Source organism: Sinohyriopsis cumingii, chromosome 14 (assembly GCF_028554795.1).
Source record: "Sinohyriopsis cumingii isolate HCF-2022 chromosome 14, ASM2855479v2, whole genome shotgun sequence".
Classification (NCBI taxonomy): Eukaryota; Metazoa; Mollusca; class Bivalvia; order Unionida; family Unionidae; genus Sinohyriopsis; species Sinohyriopsis cumingii.
In genome coordinates this window covers 107,552,808-107,573,206 of record NC_142974.1, presented here as the reverse complement: position 1 = coordinate 107,573,206, position 20,399 = coordinate 107,552,808, and the positions used below count along the sequence as shown (strand labels likewise).

The window sequence follows — 20,399 nt, the reverse complement described above, 5'->3', positions numbered from 1 at the left end:
TTAAAATTGCCATTTTACTAAACGTACTGGCTTTCGCTATTTGCTTTACTTAGTTTAGCTCAATAGAGTCGTAACAAATAGTAAAACTAGTAAATGTAGAAATAATAATAATGGTTGTTACATCAGCATTTGCAGTTGAAGAAGAGAAAAGGGCTAGTAGTATTAGTAATAATACAAGTAGTTCAAGTATTATAGTAGTAACAGCATAATCGATAGAAGTTTGTGTAGGTCAATGATGCAGTTCGAGATTTGAGCTTCCAGGCAGAGAATTACAGACATATAGAAGGCAATTGTGCAATCATAGCCTTTTGCTGTCACACTAATTTTTCAGTTTTGTTGGTAAAGACTATCTGTCTGTCGTGTCGTGATCACGGCTAATCTCCTTGAATAAGATAGACCTCTCCTAGGTTAACACTTGAAGTTTTTACTAAACTTCGTCCACTGATAAGACTAAAGTCTGGCTGAATTAGGTCACTTATCAATAACGTAATCCGTACTAAGATAATGCTATGCAGCGATTGGTAGATTGTTTATAACAACAAGAAAATGTTGTTTATGAAATCAGATATCTAACTTAACATCAGTGAGAGCATCAGTTGTTTCGAGAATCTTGCTTTTTAAGGGATTTAAATAACCATTGTAAGTACCAATTTTTGTGAAATTTAAAATGAAATGTTTGCTTTTGGCAGGGTATATTCATTAAAACTAATGCCATTCATATTACCTGTTCTCACAGATGTGTGAATTTCTATGCGATCAATGCATGAATTGAAATTTTAGGAAAATATGGGGACCAGGAAAACTTATGTTACATTATAGGATTGATATTAAAAGGGCAGTTATTTTTTAGAAAATAAAAGTTGTAATGATCAAATGTAAACATGACGAACACCCGACCATAAGTGTGCAGGTTCGGATACTCCCCAAACCAAGCATGGACATCCACCTTTGTGCCTCTTCTATCTTATCGCATTGTGTTATGCCGGAAAACACCAACATTAGTAGATCCTATTGCATACGAATCAACTCAAATTTTCTATTAATGCTTTAACCATCAATTAGTAAATTGTAATGCATAAGTATCAACTAAAATGTATCATTAATATTTTTCTCTTTAATTAGTAAATTGTATTGCATAAGAATCAATTGCAATTTATTATGAATACATTTACATTTACGTATGCATCCTTCTAAAATTCTTCTTTTTACAAAATAAGATACAATTCCGGTGACAGTTCAATAAGATATTATCATTCTTTTTGCAATGAATTCAGTTAATGAACATCTAGAATGAAAATACTGAGCATAATGGTTGTATATATTATTTATGTATGTGTTGAATTCGGGCAATATATAATTAAGCTAAAAAGTCAGGACCTGCTGGGCTTGTGGCCTTCAATACACTGACCACTGCACTTATGCATGCCAGTACCGTAAATCGCACCTCCAAATCTCTCCTACTCCTGAAATACACTTCAAAACGATATGACATATCGCTAGTGTCACTTCAAAAAACCAGAAGACAAGTGTGAAAACTCTGTTGTTTCTGTAACCCACAGTAAGTGTATTTAAATAAGTTCCCAAAAACGTGTTTAGTAATTTGCATATTTTTAAAAGATTACAGGAATGATGAATTTATTTTTACAACCGAACTGATTGTTAATACCAGTTGCTCAATATTTTCAACAGTTTGTCATTCAGTAAAATTTACAATATAAATATATATGGGGATTTGGTCTCTCAAAATTGTAAGGTCCGCTTAATTAAATATCTCTGCAAATATATTGATTTTATATTGAAGAAATATTCTTTCTTCAACAGTAATTTGTATTTCCTAAACAATTAGAAGAAATATATATGTATAAAGCGGTACTAGTTATAATATAAATAATAGTGCAGGTAGGATAAGAAGCAACAAAGTCAAAAGTAAAGTAAGTCACAGTAGTAATGATTATATGTACATTACTAATAGCAATATTAGTTACTGTAGTTTACAGTAATTTATAATTTGTATGTCACTAACGTCAACCTATTTCCCTTATCATGTACAAAAATAATCCCCTTGAACGCGATTTACTTCTCCCATGTTGACAATTAAGTTTGCACTAACGTTCAACTGATAATACTAAAGTCTGGCTGGGTCAGGTCAACTTCTTATAACGTAGGTCGTTACTATGCACTGTCAAACTTCTCTGCAGTGATTCATCGTTTTGTTTATAGCAACAAGGCTTTGTCTAGGAGACCAGTATCGCACACTGAAGGGCGTGTACATGTTAAGTGCGAGGATTGTATTAAAGGATTTATAATAAAAGTTAATATGCAAAAAGCTTATTTTGAATGGATTCATATACATTTGTACGTATCAATTCTCTGTATATAAGTTTGGACGAGGATATATGTTTCTTGAATCGTATTTTTTTAAGATCAATATCATGCATTATACCTGTGCGCACATATGTGTAACTTTCTGCGATAAAGTAACTTCCTGTGGGTCGGTGATTCTTATCGGAGCTATCCCGGGTTCTTCCTCCACCAATTATGCGTGCTTGATGTATTGCCTACCTTGCGCTAAGAAATGACGTTAACCCCAACACAACAACAACAACAACATTTGCGTAGAAGTATGTTGTATTACCCGTACTGCCTATTAACTACAATTTTGTTCTGGTAAAAGGTCACCATGCCTAAGATTAATGAAAGTTCACTGATTAGGGCGACGGACTTAACCAGAAATATGCGGGTTAGAATCCTGTCCAGATCAGCGGGGAAGACAGCCGTTGTGTGCTTCTAAATAGTCTGTTATGCTGTTAAACACTACATAATTGGGTGTAATACAAGTAAATGTGAGAAGAAAATGATTTTACAATTAATAAGATTTTACAAACTTTTATTAAAATCTGTTTGTTGGTCGCCTGATCTGTAATAGCATTATGACACTTGACTAAAACTTCAAGGCTTAAAACAAGATCAAAGGCATTGCGTGCTTTTATTTGAGAAAATAATTATGGACTTTTACGTTTCTACCTGTTGAAGTAACTCATGGTTCTTTAGACTCAAAGTAAGAATGATGATAAGAGCTTGTTATATCGATTACACTTTTAGACTCACACAAAGGAAGAATGATGGCAAGAACTTATTATATCCTTTATACTTTTAAATTCCATACAAAGAAGGAATAAAGCAATTACTTTTGTCACAATTAATTTAACTGCATTAATAGATCTCCAAATACTTTTCTAGCCTGTTGAAGTTGACATGAACACACATTTGCATTGAATGATTTGGATGAATGCATCCATATGCATAGGAAACATGTCAATGTTCATCACCGCAAATCCTTTTAGTTAATCGTCTAAGCCTATTGGAAATGAGCTCATACCATGCTCGATAAATAGGGGTTTTGTTAGAGTTTGCTTGCAGTTGTAAATTAATTATTGAAAAAAAACAAAATTAAATAAAGAAACCTTCATTTTTTTGTTACTATATACATCATCGTGTAATATGAGTATGGTGAATATATACATCTTCGTACACTATGAATATGGCGAATATATACATCATCGTGTACTATGAGCATGCTGAATATATTCATCATCGTGCGCTATGAGTATTATGAATATATACATCGTCGTGTAATGTGAGTAAATTGCTTACACAGAACTGAAAGGTGAAAATTGTCAGAAAAGTCAATAAAGTTTTAATAAAGATTTCAAGCTTACGATTTATATTGTTAAAATTTATTTTCTGTTTGTATAATTTTCAAACATTTAATATTTCCTTTATTTAAAATGTATCAATAATTATACACTCAGACTGATGTTTCTCAGAATATTATATTTTACATTTCTTGATATTCAAGGACATTTATTGTATAGTTTAAACTTGTACTGTTATCTTTATTGTAACATCTCCCGTGGGATTTTTTATATACGTTATTATAAATAAATGAGTATGGTTGGTCAATATCCAAAACATCAAAGAGTTTAACATACATTTTAGCAATTGCATTAAGATGTCGCTAGTCCTTAATGTTTGATTTATATAATTTAAGCAATTGTGTGTCACCGCCAAATATAATCATAAAGTAAAGTGATTACAACTATTTCTTTAGCTTTAATTTTCATTCAGAGAACGAACATATGATGTCAATACTAATTAGTACAATGAAGTCCATACGGATCAGCTTTAATTAATTATCATTAATACACTAAATTAATAAACTGTATTGCTTACGGATCAGATTTAATTAATTATTATTAATACACTAAATTAGTAAACTGTAATGCATACGGATCAACCTTAATTACTATTATTATTGCACTAAATTAGTAGCCTGTATTGCATACGGATCAGTTTTAATTAATTATTATTGATACACTGCATTAGTAAACTGTACTGCATAAGGATCAGCTGAAAATTAATTACTATATTAAAGGTACGAGTAATTGTTATTCAGAATTTTTACGGACGAAAGAGGTCCATGTGGCAGTTATGTAAAGCTAGTATTATTCTTATTCTTTAAGCAATGAAATGTATTCAAAGAAAATCTAGTGTCAAATCTTAACGTCTTTACATCTTAGCAACATGATACAATGTCAAATCGTACATCATGATAATAGTTTTAGTTACATCTGAATTATAATTACTATTAGATTCACAAGTACATAAAACAAGAAGAGAAGAAAGCACAGGTGCCAAAGAGTATTAAACTCAGGATCATTAGCACAAAATTCAGATATAAAGATCACTAGACTTAGTCTATACTAGGTAGCTTTGTTGGTTTGCACACAATAACCACTGCACTGAGGCATGACAATTTCTTAACATAAACCCCAAAATATCTCACAGCTCCGATATACTCCTCAAAGTTCTCTCACATATCGCCAGTGCCACCATACAAGCAATGTATGTTCAAATAGTTACCAAAGGCCAGATGACAAAGGACAGCTTATGTAACCCACAGTAAGTGGTCATAAGCAAGTTTGAGCTTCATAGCATCACATAAAGATCTGTAGTAATTCACGGATGTTAAACAGATTGCATAAATTACGATTTTATATTACAACATGGCTCATTGTTAATATCAGTTATTGTACATTTTGAATAGTTTGTCCTTCAGTAATTTCTGACAACACTATTTAGATCAATAGAAAGTGCAAATCTTTGACGAATTAAGTCTTGTCGAAATATTCCTTTTGCATCAATAATTTCTTTTCCCTACAAAATCAGAATAAATGAATGCAGATTTCATTTATAAAGGGGTCTTTATTATACAGCGTCTCGTTAGAGTTACGTCCTTCATATACCACAAAAATTGTCATGGAACCCATTTTAGGGATGAATAACATATAGTAACGGCCATTGTATAACACTGGTGTGGCCATGATCCCATTTTGTAGATGAATATACTATGGCAACGTCCTTCATATAACACGGGTATGGGTACATATATACATGTTGGGATCTTTTTATCTTCTTTACATTTATATAATGTAGAAGAAAAGATGTTTTAATGTTGTTTGTTCACCAAAGGAAAGTACAATAATAATAATAATAATAATAATAATAGTTAATAGCAATGTCGATAATAGAAGGTATGGCGATGATGATTATATAGGTTATGTTGATGTTCTTGTCGTTGATGATGATGATGATGATGATGATGATGATTATGCAAAGTGATGTTTTTTCTTTCGACTATTCTTTACGTAAAGGTAGCGAAATAAAGAAACGTCTAACGTTGTTAATATAATTTTTATACTGATAGTAGTTTCTTTTCTGCAATATTACGGATCGAAGAGAATTGTAATTATCTGATCCCAAATCAGGTACAGCAATTACCATACATGTGCAACTTTACAGACCAAACCACACCCACATAAGCAAGCAAACACACACATGACAATCGATTGACAGGCCTATCTTAATTTTCAAAGTGTGCAAGTTTGCAATGTAAATAGGCGGATGAGAAACTTTGTTCCTTGTACAAATTACATATAGTTTTCTTCGGAAACTATAGGTTTTTGTGTATTTTACAGGAAGACGTTTGGATCTTTTAGCCAAAATTCTATTTAGTCATAGTTTATGATAAGTATTTAGCATACATTTAGTTAAGATGATCCGACTATTTGTAATTTTTTTAAAACAGTTAACTTCAACTTTGATGACAAGTCTGATTGTGCATGGAGGCGCCTTTTTTGTTTAGTATCCACTTTTTAAATGAATACTCTGTTAAATTAGTATTTTTTATTAAAAGTATACGCGTATGTCATTGTGCCAAATCACCATAAAACTTAAAACTTTATTTATTTTACGTCGATTTACTCTCAAAACATATATTAAGTACTTCAGCCTTCTGAGATCTGGCGTACTGATATCGTCAACGGCTTAGATTTTGAGGTAATGTCGATTTATTCTCAAAACGTATATTAAGTACTTTCTACTTCTTAGATTTTGTCGTGCTGTAGTCTTCAGTGGTTTAGTTTTTAACGTACAGTAGTCTTCAACGGTTTAGATTTTGACGTAGTGTACTTTTCAACGGCTTAGATTTTGACGTAGAGTAGTATTCAACGGCTGATATTTTTGACGTAGTCTAGTCTTCAACGGCTTAGATTTTGATGTACTGTAGTACTCATTGGCTTAAATTTTGACGTACTTTATTATTCAATGGCTTCGAAAATGACTACCGTAGTCATCAGTGAATTTAAAGTAGTGTAGGTTTCAGAGGCTTAGAATTTGACCTACTGAAACATTCAACGGATTTTGACAAACTGTAATATTCAACGGATTTTGACGTACTTTAGTGTTCAATACTATACATTTGACTTAATTTGGTCACCAGTTTCTTAGATTTTGACGTAATGTAGGATTCAACCGCTACGATTTTGACATACTGTTTTCTATTTGTGGTGTAGGAAACCAGAAAATCGAGAGAATACCATCAAATTTGAATAGAAGCATACCATGTAGCAGACCGTAGAGACGATAATAAATTGTGCTACTCCTATGTTATTAGGGCCATATTTATGTCAAATTTAACTATGTTATATGATTCATAAAGTGGTATTCCATTTACGAACGATTATTCCATCATATATTTCATAAAATATATACATTTCTTTTCTTTTCCTTACCTGTAACTTTCTTTTGTATGCCTTCTTTCCAATCTCTCTCTCTCTCTCTCTCTCTCTCTCTCTCTCTATTCACATTATTTCTGAGATTAATCACTTTATGAAATTATTTTTGTGTTTATGGGCATTATTTAACTTTATCAATAAATCTAATTGTACTGTTCGAATAATGGAAGATTTCGGAAATGAATTGTTTGCATAAGTTCTGATGCTTAAGTATGTTGAAATGCGTTACACGTACTTCATGTACCTACAGTAGCTCTTCTATTTTTCTGCTGATAACACTTACTGCATTCCTTGTCACTGCATGTCATGTGATTACGATGGTGAATTCAGGACACGCTGCATTCCTTGTCACTGGGGGTCATGTGATTCCGATGATGAGTACAGGACACGCTGTTTTACTTGTCACCAGGGAAAATGTGATCACTACGGTAAATGACAGGCGTCGTGCTACTCGGTGTATTCGGATAAATAAAGCTAACCCATCTGTTTTCAACACATGACTGTTTTCAAATAGCTCAGAAAGATAAATGATGAAAGGCAGTTTTGAAAACTAGTCTGTGATAGACTTTAAAATTACACTGTTGTTTCTAGCGAGACACAATCCCGTCTTCTAAATAAGTCGATTGAATATGTAATCTAAGTATTAAAGAACAAAACAAAATAATGAATTAAATAATGGGTTGACCGAGTGCGCCAATGTTTGCATTCATCCTTATTATATAAATATATATTATAAAGAAAAAAAATTTCATAAAACAATACATTAGAAATTGTTTTCATTTGTATAAATGGCACATTCAATTGTGTACAAATCAATATTTGTCCTTGGCTAAGAAATAATTCATATGATATATATATATATATATATATATATATATATATATATATATATATATATATATATATATAACTAGGTATCACACATCAGACAAAGAAACTCATATAAATGTATTATACATGTTACACATACTATTATTTACAAAAATTTGCTCACAGAAATACATTATAAAAAAATAATAATATAAATTCTAAAAGGTCACTGTCTCAAGTATACCTCGCCTCTACCATCGCCAACAACCTATCACTCGATGCTGAGCTCAACAAGTGGATTTGAAAGGCATCAACAACTCTCTGCAGATTGTCACAGAGAGTGTGAAACAACATCATGCTGACCCTGAGTACTAAGATCTCTGTGTACCGTGCATGCGTGCCAAGAACTCTCCTGTAAGCCAATGAAACCTGGACTCTGTACGCCGCACAAGAGAAAAGACTAAGCACCTTTCACATGCGATGACTATGATGCATACACGAGATCACTTGGAGAGATTGAGTGACGAACAACGCGGTGGTTGAACGTGCTAAGATTACCAGCATGGTCGCACGCCTCTGTCAACGTCGCATCAGATGATTGGGCCATGTACGTCGGATGAATGACATACGGATCCCCAAAACCCTTCTTTATTCGAAACTGGTCTCAGGCAAAGGGTCGATCTGACGGCCACATTTTCGCTTCAAGGAAGTCTACAATGAAAGTACCTGACATCCATGTGAATACCTAGGAAGAGCTTACTCTTGACAGATCCAGCTGGCAACATGCTCTGATCATAGGTCTGAAAGCATGCGAGGACAAGCTTCGCTTGCTAGCTGATGAAACGCGATCTCCGCGAATGAAGAAGCAGCTCCAACCCACACCAGACCAGGTGCGGCAAGTGCAGCAAGGACTGCCACTACTGTATTGGGCTCCATAGCCACATTAGACGCTGCACAACCATCAACCGAGACATCTCTCATGGGCTTGTTTCCATTGTCTCTCGAACCAAACGGATGCCAACCCCCAATTACAAAACGTTGCATAACAAGTACAGTATTTAAATCTAAAAAGTCACTCTCTGAAGTAAATAATCAAAGGAAGCATAAAATATGAACTAAAATAACTCTTACCAAAATATATTACCAAACAAATGAAGAAAAAAAAAACAACAATAATAAGAAATAACTATAGTGCATTAAATAAAACGTCTCAAATATCAATTAAAGAAAATCATAAAGCCATTAGTAATACGATTCTCATCCAAACTTTTTAAACATTATTTCGAAAAATATAATAATGAATCACCGGTGCTGCACACAAAAGAATTAAAATAAAGCAGAAAAAATTAACAAAAACTTTTTATTGAAATAAATTGTCAAAAATATATAAAATTAGATCGCTTATTCATACAAGTTAGACACATTTAATATAATATAATTAACAAAGCTCGACCATTTAAATAAATTAAAAAGCAAACACGATAATTGATAAAAAGTAAATCTCTGTAATAGATATTGAATAAAAGATAACAAGATCAAGAAAAATTGTGAGGATAAGTGAAAGAAATATTTTTAAAAGTCATTATCTCAAGCAATAATCCAGGCAAATATGGAAATGCTGACAAAAAGAAGCAGGCTCAAAGAAACATAATGAAAATTATAAAAATAGTTAATTTGTTTTCAAAATTAGATTAAACAAATACAAAACTCAAATAGATGATTTCGATAACGGTCGATGAATATTTTTAATAAAATGTCACTCTGTCAAATAGATTATTCAAGTTCATACCCCCAAAAGTAATAATACATGGAACACTGATATATATATATATATATATATAAAATCATTATTCAATAATTGCAGTTGCATCAGTTGATGAATGTATGGAATATTTCCATTGGTCAGAACATAATGTGTTCAGACTCAGCTGCTTTTATTTCTGTATGCACTTTACAGAGCACTACTTATTACTAACTTCCTGTATTAAAGTCACTTTCAAAGTAAATAATGTAAACACTGAATGAGGAGGCATACACACTGCATGCCATTATTTCTCACTGGACAGTTATTTCAGTCAATTTGCATCCGACAATGCCCAATTGCACAAAATGAAAATAAAGTTACAGTAAAAATACTAATAATATAAATAATGGTTTTTGTAGAAAGGTTAATTTGTATACTGAACCGACACTACTTCTGGACTTCTTCCTAAATTCATTGTGAACAACAAAAAAGCTATTTTGAATATTTTCCTGTGACAAGGCTTCTAAAAGAATCAGTACGAGCCTTATGCATGATTAAAGTGCCTTAGTGCTATAACCAATTAGCATCCTTCTCATCACCCCTCAACCATCTTGATTGTTAGATATTTACCTCTGTAGCAGACATTCGTAAATACGTATGCCAAGTCGGCTATACATTTGCTGCCCAGGTTATGCATTCGTGATCCAATAGTAGTCTAAATGTGACAGGCAGTTACTAGACAAGCCATCCCTTTATGAAACCTAACCCAAAGTAAATGTAAACCACACAACATATTTAGCTTACATGTGAATTTATAAATGCTAAACTTATGATAACTAGGCTCATGCCTTCAATCTTAAAAATGAGAAAGAATCAAAATACGAAAATATCTAGTGTGACCTTTGAACGAAATAAAAGCTCTAGGCTTTATATTTTCAAAATTCAATAAATTAATTTGGCAGCATTAACTAACCAAATCTTTGTAGTTTATCTAAGGAAAATAAATCTTTCTTTGACTAGATTTGACAACAACGCTGGGAAACTCGATATCTGCCAAAAAGAACTTCAGTGCTAGGTTGTAAAGCACTTTCACTAGAGGTTCAGTTACTAACATAATAAGAATTGGACTTACATTTCTTCAATGTAGGACGCCTATCCTGATAATTACAATGTGGGGGATGAGATGCAGAAAAGTCCCACTACTCTTCCATTGCTACAGTCAGTGTCGTTGTCTTGCACTGCTTGTCTATTTGCCCCCATCACTGTAAACATTTACTGATTGTCTTAATTTCATTTGTAAATAGCCCCTGTAGGTTGCATTAATTATTAATGAACACGAAAATAGATTTAAAAAGCGAAAATTGGTTATTCAAATGTCTTGACAATGCCGATTCGGCCAAGTCACAATGATCTCAGGGCAGTATCAAATCCAAGAATCATACGTTTGTCAAATGAAACAGTACATTCTTTGATTTGAATATTGAACTTCTAATCAGATCACATATGCCAATTTAGATAAATGTTTAATATCATGCTATGGAATTTTTAAAACCTTAAGTCGCCTACCATTGGTAGACCTATATGTTTTGATACTGACGTAGCTATTATAGATAGAGAATATCCTGTTCTTTAAATAGTTACTTAGCAGACACACTCAACAAGAATTCATATGCATCGTGCGTTATTTGCTGTCTGACAGATTAATTCCACGATAAACACAGACCAAAACAATATTAAACTATTAATAAACTGAAAGAAATCATTCAATAACATAAATCAATACCTATATCATCGACTCTCTTTAAAAACATTCGAGAACATATTCCAGTTCAACATCAGAGTAAATCATTCTAATAGATACGCCATCAAAATATAAAAGGAACTCCTATTATTAAATAATCCTAATGAAAATAAAAGTAGATGATTCTAATAAATAATCATGTTAAATAATCAAGACTCTAAAAAATAATCATGTTAATCATAAACACAAATCATTCAGAAAAACATAATCTTAACAATAAAAGTATACTATTGTAATAAACAACTATACCAAACATAAAGTTATGTCGTTATAATAAACAACTCTACCAAACATAAAGGTATATCGTTATAATAAACAATTCTACCAAACATAAAGGTATATCATTGTAATAAACACTCTACCACACAACCACACATAATGGTATATCTTGTAATAAACAACTCTACCAAACATAAAGGTATATCGTTGTAATAAACAACCATACCAAACATAACGGTATATCGTTGTAATAAACAACTCTACAAAGCAAACAATGCTAATAACCAAGCCCAATTAAGTCAAACGTAGATTATGTCCAACTTAAATGATAATCACCCTATTAAATATTCCTGTCAAAACATAATAAAATTCTTAATATAAAACTAAATAAATAGTCATCTTAAATATCAGAGTAAATACTTTTAATTCGTTATTGTAATGAATATAAACGTGAATCATTCTATTAAATAATTATGTGTTATGTATACTCAATTAAACTGTTTATTAGTTAGCTTTAATTTTTTTAAAAATTTCATTACATTCTATTAAAATTGTATGCTAGGCTTCACCTTGTCCAAAATTGAGTACATTTCTGCTTGACCTGAGTGCCTTTTTTGGATTTTTTTTTAAATTTCATTTTATGTCAGCAGCAATACATAGCTAAATTATTCTTTATGTTTATGAGCCTAATGTTAGAATTAGTATTGATAGAAAAGTAGATGTTTATTTGCGTCAGAGTTTTGGACTTTCCTAAGTCAATTTAACAGGTTATGGCTTTAAATTTGTAAACATCAGGATCATTCTAGAGGTTATGTTTACATTAGGCAAAGGTTTTGCTTCGAAAATGCTAATTGTGACCCGCGGTCATGTAGAGAACTATATAATCTTGTAATTGTGAGGACATGATCATTAGTGTTTCAACTTCTAGTACTTTCAAGTTGTAATATATGTTGTAACCAGGGGTTTTGGGCTGAACTCTCTTTTTTGGGTCAAATTATTGAATTAACGTGTGGGTTTTCTCAGAAAATATAAACGTGCTCTGATAAAGTTCTTGGATAAAAACATTCTCTGGAATTGATACTGAATTCAAACCTGGAATTATATTTCTGTGATTCAACAATAGACTGTTGTGTCAAAACTTCAATAGGTACCACAGACACGTCATCAACATTAGTTTGGAATATTTCCTGGACATTTACTGAATTTTATTCAGGACTCCAAAATTACTGGGACTTGTGTATATAAGTCTTGGATTATTTTGGGATTTAATTCTCAATACCATAAGAATATTTTATCATTTTCACTTTGTATTATCGGGAAATAAATATATTTGTTAAATTTTACAAAGCTTGTGTTTTTCATTCTTTACTGTTACTTTTTTTAAGAGCATAGACTCGTAACACATGTTAATTATAAAAATAATTCATTCTAATAAATAATCACGTTACAAACACTTGCAAATAATTAAATACTTAAAAGGTACTCAAAGATAAGTCATTCTATAAAATAAAATTAAATTAAAAATAAAATTAAAGTAAAAGTAAAAATATTAAAGTAAAAGTAAAACATTCTAGTACATAACGCTGTTAAGCATAAACGTAAATCATTCTAGTAATGACATAAGCATAAAGTAAATCATTCTAGTAAAGGAATAAACATAACCCTGTTAAGCATAATAGTAAATCGTTCTAGTAAAGAAAATTTGATTAAATATTAATGTAAATTATTCTGAGACAATAATCCTAAAAAACATGAAGTATGTTCAAATAACTATTTCTGTTAAATAATCCTAATCAACACAAAAGTAAGTCGTTCTAATAAATAACATAATTGAACCTAAAAGTAAATTGTTTAAATAAATAGGCCCAAGAAGCAAAAGTAAATCCTTCTAATGAATAACTATTTTATTCATAAAAGTAAATCATTGTATTAAATAATCCCGTTACAAATAAAACTGTATCAGTGTTGCAACTAATGCAAATCAATTCTAATAAGTAATCCTGATGAATATAAAATCAAATCATTCTATTAAACAATCCACATGAATATAAAAATAAATCATTCTAATAAATAATCAAGTTAACCAAATCAGGATATCATATTCAGTATAATCTTTGAAAACGCAACAATAAAACTTTCAATTAATAATTCTGTGAAAAATGGAAGTAAATATTTCTAATAAATAAGTCTATGTACATTGAAGTAATTCATTATAATAAATAATCATACAAATAACAGCCAATCAGTCAAATCAATGATCGTGTTAAACACAAAACTACATCGTTTCTATAAGCATAAACATAAAGTCAGTCATTATATGATATAATCCCTAAAACCATAAAACAAAAAGGTAATGGTAATGAACAAAAATATAAATCATTCTAATAGACATCACAGTTTATAATCAAAGCAAATAATTATTATAAAAATCCTGTTCAACATAAAAGTAAACCATCTTTTAAAAATGTATAAGAATACATTAAATTAAGTCATGATTAATAATCCTCTTAAAAATATGACTACTCAATCTAGAAAATAATATCTTAAAAAAGAAAAGAAAATCATTTTAAGAAAAAGTCCTAATGAAGATAAAAGTAAATGATTCCGATAAACATTTTCGTTGAGGATGAAAGAAAATATTGATAGTCCTGTTCATAATAAAAAAAATAATAAACAATCCAAGTAACATAAAATTAAATCCTAATGAACCTCAAAGTTGATCCTCTTAGAAAAAGTTTTCAGCAAACACAAAACAAATATTTGATATAAATGATGATAATATACCTAAAAGTAAATCATTATAATAAAACATCTTAATATCATATAAGTATATCATTATAACTGATAATTATGCTAAATATGAAAGCAGGTGTTACTGAAAAACCTAATGATATGAAAGATAAAAGTAATTTATTCTCATAGGTAATCTTGATAAGCATACAAGTAAATGGTTTTGAAACAACTGATTACACTACATATGAAATTAATTATGATAAATACTGCTATTAAACTAAATTATTTTAAGAATTAATACCGAGAAACACATAAGTTCAACATTCTAATAAACATTCAAGTTAAACTTAAATTTTGTGTCATTCCAACAGAGAATCTTAATGCAAAAAAACTAGATCATCCTGTTAAATATCTTATAATTATTCTAATATATTATCCCCTTCAACATGAAAGAAGATAACTCTACTAAGTAACTGTAGAACGTTAAAGTAGATAATTCTAATTTAAAGTCCATTGAAACATAAAAGAAAAAAATGATAATAAATCAGGCTAATAAGCACAAAACAAGGTCTTTAAAATAAATTATCATCTTAAACATAAACATTATTCATATTAATAAATAATAATCATGAATATAAATTCCAATCTTTTCAATAAAATAGACCTGTTAACCTAACACTAAATCCTTTTAATAATAATCCTGTTCAACATAAAACCGATATGATTTTAAGACATATTTACAATAAGACATAAATTGGGCGTAACTGTAATAGACGAGCATGTTAAACATATCAATCACCCATTTAATATTCAGGCCTAATAAATATAAAAAGTATTCACTCTAAAAAAATCATGTTAAAAATAAACTAAATCTTTTTAATAAGCAACCCAAATTAACATGAATATACCATTCTAAAAACAATGTTGAATATAAAGGTATTGATTTTAATTCTTAACGTTAACACTGTAAACAATTATTCAAACATAAACGGAAATCATTTTGAAAAATCTAAATAAAACGTAAATCTAAGTCATTCCCTTAAATAATCACTCTAAGCATAAACGTTATTGATTAAAATAAACAATGATGTTCAAAACAACCATTTTAATAAATAATCCTAATGAACACAAACGTAACTCGATCTATTAAATAATCCTAATAAACACAAAAGTAACTCGATGTAATAGATAATCCCAATGAACACAACAGTAACTCGATTTAAAAACTAATCCTACTGAACACAAAAGTAATTCAATCTAAAAAATAATCCTAATAAACACAAAAGTAACTCGATGTAATAGATAATCCTAATGAACACAACAGTAACTCGATCTAATAAATAATTATATTCAACAAAAAAGTAATTCGATCTAATAAATAATCCTGTTCAACACAGAAGTAATTTGATATAGTAGGTAATCCTAATGAACACAAAAGTAATTCGATGTAATAGATAATCCCAATGAACACAACAGTAACTCGATTTAAAAAATAATCCTACTGAACACAAAAGTAATTCAATCTAAAAAATAATCCTAATGAACAGAAAAGTAATTCAATCTAATAAATAATCATAATGACCACAAAAGTAATTCAATCTAATAAATAATTATATTCAACAAAAAAGTAATTCGATCTAATAAATAATCCTGTTCAACACAGAAGTAATTTGATATAGTAAGTAATCCTAATGAACACAAAAGTAATTCGATCCAATAAATAATCCTAATGAACACAAAGGTAATTCGATCTAATAAATAATCATAGTGAACACAAACGTAATTCTATCTAATACATAATCATAATGATCACAAAAGTAATTCAATCTAATAAATAATTATATTCAGTACAAAAGTAATTCAATCTAATAAATAATTTTATTCAGCGCAAAAATAATTTGATCTAATAAATAATTATTATGAACATAAAAGTAACTCGTTTTCCTAGATAATCCAAAGAAACATAACAATACTTCATTCAGACGGGTACGGCTACTACGATTAAAACAAATGATTATAATAAAGTATAATTGCCATTATAAAATTATATCATTATAATAAAGAGCTCTGTTAAACATAGAAGCCAATCATTGTGTGTAGCTAACACTCATGAACATAAAAATTAATTATTCCTATAAATAAACCTAATAAACAAAAGAGTGAATAATTATAATAATTAGATTAATCTTAAACATATGTAAAACATTTTACAAAGTATAAGCAGATCATTAAGATGAAGCAGATTATTGAGTAGAAGCAGATCATTCTAATTCTGTTTAAAATCAAGGTAAATCATCATAATAAAAAATGCTATTAAATGTAACAGTGAAACATTTTAAAAAATGATATTAACCTTAAAATTAAATCATGCAGATATATCAGCCTGCTAACATTAAAAGTAGAGTATTCTAATAGTTCATCAGATTAAACTTAAAAGCAAATTAATAAATAATCCAGCTGAACTTTAAGTACATCCTTTAACAAATAATCGCGTTAACTTTTATGTTTACATGATTATTTATTGCAATGATTTAAGTTTTGTTTAATACGATTAGTATTATTATTTAGCAAAATGGTTCAATTTTAGGTTTCACAGGACTATTTATAACACCGATTCATTTGAGTGTTACTTATCATTGGCTACTTTGATATTCATCTAATGACTGCTTTAACGTTTTATCATTTTTACGTTTGTAGAAAAATGTTAGGCCGGGATAATGATATTTTTATAATATTGTACATTATTGTAGGCCTTTTGCTCACTGTTGTTTTATTTGATGATTTGCTTGCAATAGTTCCTTTTTTATTAACATTTCATTTAATGGATTAGTTGAGAAAGTTACTTTTTACTAATATATTAAGATTTATCCTCCTAAAGTGTCTGACTACTTACCTTATTTTATATACGGCCACTTGCTTTAGAGAGTGCGCTTTTATCACCTCCTATATCTTAGCATTTTGTTAATTTATATTGATCAGATTTTTGTTAATACTTTTCGTGTTTATTTATGTTATCTTATTTGTGAGCAATTTTAAAAACAATAGTTTATGTTTAGTTTTGTTACATTATTTAAATGGGCGTCTTTAATTAATTTATTACCTTTTTTCTTAATTTATCTTTGTTTAGTGACTGTTAATAATTCCTGCTGTTACTTCTGTTGAAAATGGGTATCTTAATTCATTATTTTATGAATATTTGTCAACGTTTAATCGTGTTGGCGAGTTTTCAGTGGTTGTTATATGATCACTTTGATAATTTAATTTTGTAGTGTACAGTATATAATTAGTTAAGTTTGGTCTGCATGACTTGAATCTGTTAGGAGTTTGATATTGCATAGGATATATAAATAGATGTTTACGTCTGAACAATTATTAATAATAATCATTAGTACTAAGACTTATAATGGCACTTATATCGTGTTTTCTCAACGACTCAAGGGATTTCGAGGTTTCGAGTATAGCACTGCAGTTTCCCATTGATTGCACTAGGTCAAGGTAATGGGCCCACACTGATTAGAGTATGCAGTTACGTGGGTCTATTGTGAAGTAAAGTCACAACATTCGGTGTTTATAAGGATAAAATTAAGCATTCAGTTTCATTCCGACTTTTTAGTCATTCAAACTTATTGTGTTTACGTTGTAAGTCTGCAGACGTGTTTTATGACGTATTTAGACATTATTTGAGAGGAAAAACATTTGTTTGGACTGTTCAGTGAAACTATAAAGTGCTCATCATTTGGATTAAATAGTATCTTGGAACTAATATAAATTATTCGAACGAATTCTAGACAACGCCAAATTGACAACGTCACAGTTCTTGGAAGACCAGTAAATTTCAAGTTTCTAAATTTATAAGGAATTTATTCAGTCATGTAGAATTTTCATAGATCTAATCATGGACTACCTTGGATTCACTTCATAACATTATAAGTTCCTCTCACGTTTTCATTTATAACTTCGATAATTAAATTGATTGTCAAGTTTTACAAACCTTGTTGGTGTTGTTTCTTTTCTGTTTCTTACCTATGCGATCACAGTCTTAACAGCAACGATATTTGATTTATAATTGTATTAGCTTTTCATAATTTATTTGTGCAAACACCATTTTGTAATTATTTATGTTTATTTCTACTTTATTTGAATAGGCTTTTGGGGATTAAATATTAATTTTATTTGGAATGTTTGTGAGAGCGCGACTTCTTAATTATATTAAATTTCCCGAATAATCTATTTCGATGGGGAACATTTGTTAAATATTTTGAGTTTGTTTTGATTATTTGTTGAGGTAAGCAGCTTTTTGATTAATTACTTATAAGTTTTAATAATTTGGTGTTTGAGGGATGTTTGGTTAATATTTTTTTAACATTAATCGTGATAATATTTTGAACGAGCGACTTTTATGTTTATGCTCGTAATTTATTTGCGTCATTTAATTGTTGCCAATATTCTCTATATTTACCCGGATAATGTACTTGATTGCACGAGTCTTGTATTTATCGATTTTTTTTTAGGAAGAGACTTTCATATTTATCCTGATAATTTATCTGAATGCGTTTTTATCAATACTGATAATTGTTTGAAAACGACTCAATTCTTAATATCTTTATCTCATACGTTTTTGAGATAGACTTTTATAATGGTTACATTCATTCATTTATCTATTGTTTAATTTAATATTTTTGCAAATAGAATTTTGTTACTTTTTAAATAATATGCATTATCATGTTTTGAAACAACATCCCTTGTCACGTTTTGAACATCTCGGTAAAAGTTTAATGAAAGCATAAATAATAACCGTTTTGAAATTTTAACTGAAAAGCAAATGCACTTGCAATTCTAAACATTATCGTTTTGTTTGAAGTAAGCTCTTTAATAAAAAATTATGTAATATATTTTAAAACAAGGTAAAAAACCCACTATAAATAAACATCATGTAACATGTTTAAAACACAGTACAAAAAAATTGCACTATAGATAAAAATATTCTTAAAGCATCAACTTCGATCCAATTTGAAATAACTACTTGAAATTGCATTTGATATCACTTTTTCCAGGCAACTCTTTTTTACTTTTGGAACAACATTTTGCACAAATTTACATATTGCCTGTGTCATCATAACATATTGGGGGGTACACTTTTAAATACCTTCTCTTGATACTCTTATAAACACTTTATGTCAGTTTTAAATAGCATCCCATGTTACGTTTTAAATACCTTTTTATACAATTTGACATGGTCTCTATTGTTACGTTTCGAAACACCTTTGTGTACAATTTAAGACTGCTATAGTTGATACTTATGTGAACACCACTGTGTACACTTTGAAAGAGCCCCATTTGTGATATCATTAACATCCTCTGTGAACAATTTTACATACCCCGATTGTTACTGTTTAAACACCTTTGCGTACAATGTTAAATAGCATATATTTTAAACTCCTGTGAACAAGTTTAAACGTTTCTTTGTAACCTTGTAAACACATTTGTATACAATTTTAAATAGCCTCCATTGTTAACACTTTAATCACTTTGTGTACAATTTTGCATAGATTCCTTTGTTATCTGTTTACACATTTGTGTTTAATTTTATAAAGCATCTTATGTTACTTTCTAAGCATTTTAATACAATTTTAATAGCTTCCCTTGATACTTTTAAACACATTTGTCTACGATGTTAAGTGGATTCCTTTAAAGCTTTTTTGAATACCTTTGTGTACGGTTTTAAATAGCATCATTGTTTTTACTTACCTTTAAATAGCATCCTATATGACCTTTCAATCGTTACTGAAAAAGGATGCTGTTTGATTGTATTTAATCGTTACCGAAACAATATAAACAAATCAAGCAGCTGCACAAGGATCTGTGCTTTCTTTGCAATGGCCAACGACCTCAAACTTTGGAATCAGCGATGTTTGCTTATGAACAGTGTATCTACCGGCAAGATGTAAATGCACGG

At 29.8% G+C, this 20,399-nt stretch overlaps 1 long non-coding RNA gene across 1 annotated transcript in view; it reads left to right on the top strand.

The window, feature by feature from the left end:
- Nucleotides 1–595: 595 nt before the first annotated feature.
- Nucleotides 596–20,399, top strand: part of LOC149784578 (uncharacterized) — a 34,675-nt gene continuing 14,871 nt past the window's right edge. Inside the window, exon 1 of the long non-coding RNA XR_016414168.1 lies at nt 596–639. This is a non-coding gene — a long non-coding RNA (uncharacterized LOC149784578). The remainder of the gene's footprint in view (nt 640–20,399) is intronic.